Source organism: Petromyzon marinus, chromosome 28 (genome assembly GCF_048934315.1).
Source record: "Petromyzon marinus isolate PM22_M1 ecotype Great Lakes invasive population chromosome 28, UKy_Petmar_22M1.pri1.0, whole genome shotgun sequence".
NCBI classification, from domain to species: Eukaryota; Metazoa; Chordata; class Hyperoartia; order Petromyzontiformes; family Petromyzontidae; genus Petromyzon; species Petromyzon marinus.
The window spans coordinates 6,141,988-6,147,215 of NC_133694.1; the positions used below are offsets into that span (position 1 = coordinate 6,141,988).

At 46.5% G+C, this 5,228-nt stretch overlaps 1 long non-coding RNA gene across 1 annotated transcript; it reads left to right on the top strand.

The window, feature by feature from the left end:
- The first annotated feature begins 3,465 nt into the window (after positions 1–3,465).
- LOC142929279 (uncharacterized) lies at positions 3,466–4,925 on the top strand. The gene is made up of 2 exons (XR_012945508.1): positions 3,466–3,770; positions 4,770–4,925. It is a non-coding gene; the product is annotated as an uncharacterized LOC142929279 (long non-coding RNA).
- The last annotated feature ends 303 nt before the right edge of the window (positions 4,926–5,228 follow it).

A 5,228-nucleotide genomic window follows, 5' to 3' on the forward strand; every position in this document is an offset into this window, starting at 1 on the left:
CGCCCCCCCCCCAAAAAATGGCATTATCTGCGCGTGACACCGACTGAAGGGGAGCGATCGCTCATGCGGCTGGGAGTGCCGGCTTGTGATGGTCCTAATCTGAATTTCAGCTGCAGTAGATTTGTTTTGGGCATTGGATTACGGCAAATGTCACCCTTTGAAAAGGGATGTTAAGCAGGTTGTTCCACCTTCCTGCGTGTGCCTGTGGAGGTTTTGTAGAATGATTGTTGCGCGAGGACAAGTCGTGATGTTTATGGCATGTGTGATAAGTCGTTCTACAATAACAGAGCAAGGGCCCTCTTTGTAGGCCAGTCGCACGTGGATAATGGAATCGTGCTGTATAACGATCGTGAAATAATAATGCTCGCGATAATTATTTGTCTGCCATTGGACACGGGCTACCATCTTCATCTTCGCTTGAGAAATACAATAACATCAGTAATTGATTAATAATCACACCCCCGCCCCCCCTCTATTCACACTAACCTTACTCTCTCCTCTCCGTATAATTTATCACGACGAAGCCCAGGTTTGTTCTAAACATTTATGACGTTGCACCGCCTGCAAAATGTCACCGTGAAATTATTAGCGTATGAACTGTAAAACACGTTGGGGGTTTCTCGAAATAATGGGAGGACGTTAAGACGTCCATAAATATCCAAACATTCAGCGAACATGAACTCACCACCATGGTAATGGCATCACAAGTATGCGTGAAGTCTAGACAAATACATGCATGCAGACCGATAGACAAAACCATATTAATAAATACATAGCCAAGTTAAAGCAGTGACAACAATATGCGGCATGCCGACTACAAACCATCCGAAAAGAGCACTGGCGGAGCCAGTGGGGGCGTGGGGGGGCACGTGCCCCCCCCCCCCAATGATCCAATCGAAATCCCTAATTTCGATCGGATCATTGGGGTTTATTAGTAATGAATCGGCATTTTGCGACCCCCACTGCCACTGGGTAGCATATTATAACGTGCCAGGGACTCTATGAGATGATAGCACAATAGTCCGAGTCCATAATTGGCAATAAGTAACGGCAAAGCAGTTATAAGTGACTCAGAATTGTGCCGCGTTGTGCTGATCACACAACGCGGTTCGAATTCGCCTCTCGATCGACGGCTGTGCCATCGCCGCACACGCGTCGAATAAAAAGCGAGGGACAAGTCCTTACTAACAACTCTTTACTTACTAACAACTCTTTACTTACCAACAACTCCTTACTCACTAACAACTCCTTTATCATTTTTCATTGCTGGCGGGGATGCCCCCCCTTCCGCTACCTGTAACTCCTGGCTCCGCCATTGGAATAGAGTGCACCGCTCTCAACGAAGCTCACGCGAGAGTTTACAACTCTTAACTCGCAAACGAACAAACCTGGATATTTCGGAAGGATGAAGACTATCGTACAACACAAGAGGATGGGGAATTTACACGTTCGTGCGTTGTCTTGATTGGGTGTGCAATTACTCGACTGACATCACGCAGTCCGTCCACGAGGGCGATGACCTCTCTTGCATCTGAAGTCCATAAGCCTTCGGTCACCTCATGAGGGAGGTTGTTTTGCTCGACTCCTGTGACTTCGCTTGCGACGAGCAAGAGCGGCGTTTGAACGCCACCTTTCCCGCAAAGATCACGTGTACAATGGGCTGTGGGTAACTCCTGAGATTCAGATGCACTGGTCGACACTGTAACCACTACCAAACCCGCGTCTCCTGGCTTGTCGTTTCTTCTTCAAGACGATCTTTCTCAAGCAACTGGGTAGCTTCAGCCAAGGCTGCGCGACATTGCTCTCCGTTGTTTTTTTGCGGCGCGATTGTCCCGTGAATCTACAGGAATTCCACATCTTCTCAAATTTAAAGTCAAGTACATCCTTCATGCGCAAGCGCCGACTCGACTGACAACGGCAGAGAATGGCATCGTCCTGGCAAGAGTTATAGATGTCCCGTAGGACGACAACCGCCTCAACAAGACGACGATCCTGGAAAGCAGTCAGACAGCGGAGTAGCGCACGTGAAATAATGTTACGTGCATTCTGTGCAGTTGCATTGGTGCATCGTTATTTTATTTAAAAAAAAAAGCCTCAGGAGTAGATGGTGGCGATGTATCATCATGCATTTTCAGTCCGCTGCTGGGCCAGTCTATCTGCTTGCTGACGCCGTCCAAAATCACGATGCTCAATTTGTCCGACTGGAAAATATAAACGCTCTTGTTTTCAAGCAATCAGCTCGTACGGAGAGACAGAAAGAGAGAGAGAAAAAACGAGCGCGATTCAGTGTTTTTTTTTCCTGCCCTCGCTCCAGCCGAACACTGTACTTGCCCAAAGGCTGAAATAACTCGCGCCTTGCTTTTCTAGACAGATCGTGTAAGCAGGATACATGTTCCATGTTCCGACTAGACCAGAATTGGATCCGTATGGGCGCCCAATGTTCGCAGCGTGGTTTGAGCACGCGCACATCTGTTCTGCTCTTAGTTGTTTTTTTTTCACCACCCCCACCTCCTCCTACCAACACCCGCCTCTTGGATTCTCGTGAACGCGCAGCCCCAGCCGTCATTGAAAAAAAAAATCACCAGTGTGTGCAAACAAAATGAAAATACAAGCAAAAAGCGGGGTAGAGAATGCGCGCGTAAAACCAACAACACATTCCTGAGCCCCCACAAAAAGCCTGCGGGCTCCTTATTCAGAATTGGAGGGTGGGGTGGAGAGGCAGGAGCGGCGGCGAGGGGGGGGGGCAAACCGAATGCCAGGAGACCACCTCTACCCTCCAATCAGAACAGCTGTTTTGTTAATTTCCCTGCAATAAATACGCGTGGCTTTTTACTACCGACGAAGGGTTGACGTTTTAAAATGATTCATATAACGAGTGTGATCGCTACGATTACTCAACTCTTCCGTTCGTGCAATAACGGCAGCAATGTGGCTCTGGAGCTAAATGCAAATGTTGAGGTCTGCTGCTGGCCACGACGAGAGGGCTTCAGGAGATAGTTCTTGTCGTTTTGCAGTTCCTCCGTCGAAGGAGCGCAGACCACAGCGGTTTACTTTATGATCCTGTGTGAGTTGACTGTCCACAATCCCACTACTGCGGCGTGTCTCTTTCATGTATCTCTCAAATGTTATGACGACGAATTGGTTTCACCGACCAGGTATTTTTTTTTTGGAGTGCAATGGGTTAACTTGAACTCTCAAGCGTTGCACGAATGCCGTTCATCGTCTCATTTGGAAATTATTAAGTCAATGTTTCCCCTTTGCAGGTTAAAGTATGTATCCAATATCTCTTGAACGTATATGCAATTATCTGTATTTGTTTTTTTTTGTAATATATGAATTATTAATGCTGATGCATAGTCGGGACGCAATGTTGTATTGATTGATGCATTCATGAAAATCGATGTTTATGCCCACGATACATGTGTAGTGTACCAATTCAGAGACACTAGTAAGAGGTTGTCTCTCTCTCTTTTATTCCAGCCTCCACAGCCTTCGGGGATAACTACACACCGGGTCGGGACAGCCAACAATGCTGCCAGACCCACAGTTCGCAGAGGGCGAAAATCACGACGACGAGTTCCACTCCAGATCGCAGCAGCCCCGAGTGTGAGTCGGAGCTCGCCTTTTATCCTGCCCAGCGTGGCCAGGCTCCGCCCTCGGCCACCGCACCTCTCCGGATCCCCCAGATGGCTCCGTGCCTCGCCCACAGGTGCAACTGGTAGAACGGGCTGCTGTTACCCCTGATTCAATTGTCTACCAATGTCCAAGCGGTACGAGCTACAGCGACTCATCCAATGTCACTACACATGCATCACAGCATTGATTGTTTCTGATTTATGATCATTTGCTGTGTAGGTGAAACAGTGGTGAACAGATTAGCATGCGCTCTGAGCCAGTGTTCACTAAGAAGCACGGAAGCAGGTGACCCTGAGTTAATTTCCGGCCACAGCTTAAATCAGTGGCGGTGGGGAAGCTTCGATTCGCTTTGCCAAATAGCGATACATTATTATATTATTTACAGTACAGTACAGTCCACACCACATTATTCGCATATGTATCACTATCGGTCCTATATTGATACAAAACAAATATATTGGCGTGTGAATCTGACCGTCAATCCTGACGAATCAAATCGTGGACTTTGTTTTAAATAGCACAATGTTATATTTATTCTCACCATGCAGATCACTATGTAACACGATTATTGTTCCTGGATAGTAAGTGTTATTTTCTAATTGCTTATGCCTCAAAAGTATAGAAAATGCCTATTATTATTGCCCACAAACTTTGCTTTTGTGACCAGGGCTTTATGTGAAGGAATGTCACAAATGCACACCACGTTTTCGCATTGAAAATAGGTAAATTTCTAAATATCAATGTCCTAGTGACAAAAGCAAAGTTTGTGGGCAATAATAGCAATTTTAGGTACTTTTGAGGGACATGCAATTAGGAAATATAACTTCCTATCCAGGAACAAAAAAATATATGTTTTGTTACACAGTATAGTCATTCATAATGTAATGTGTTTGACGAGTTCTCTCTCGCTCTCTCTTGCGTCCAACCACAGCTGCTTTGTCACGGAGTCCAACTTTGAAATGCCGAAGTTTAAAAAAATAAAAATGCACCGGGCGAGGAAATAGACGGCTGATTTGTGAGGCTGTGAATTTTAACACGACGCGCCCACAGAGAGCGGCGCGGTGGTTAACGCACCTGCACGGATGCACAGACCCAGACCCTGACGTGCCACCCTTCCCTGTGTTTGGATGCAGAGATCAGCGAGGTGCACCAGATTGAATTCTGAACCCGGCGGGCGACGCTTGTAATTCAAGGCCAGTCCAGATGACTCGTTGTACTCAAGAGAATGAAGTCACCGCGACAACAAGTTAATGAACCTGACAATTCAAATAAAGTGGCACCATTTGGAAGCTTCGTCGAATTGTATAATGTTTACGCATAACTCATAATAGATTTTCTCCCATTTTTATTTTTTACAAAATACCGCGGTAAAATAGGCGAATGCAAACATAAACACAACTACAAATTGACAGTTTGGATAAGTGGAATGGCTTTCGCACATTAGCGCGATTACTGAATTGCCTTAGGGGCCGTCCATAAATGACGTCACGCGATTTTTTACCGCCCCCCTTCGTCACACGGCGTCACAAAAAGTCAGCCCCCCCCCTCAAATATGACGTCACAAGGCTCTGCCCTCCCCCAAAAACTAAAAC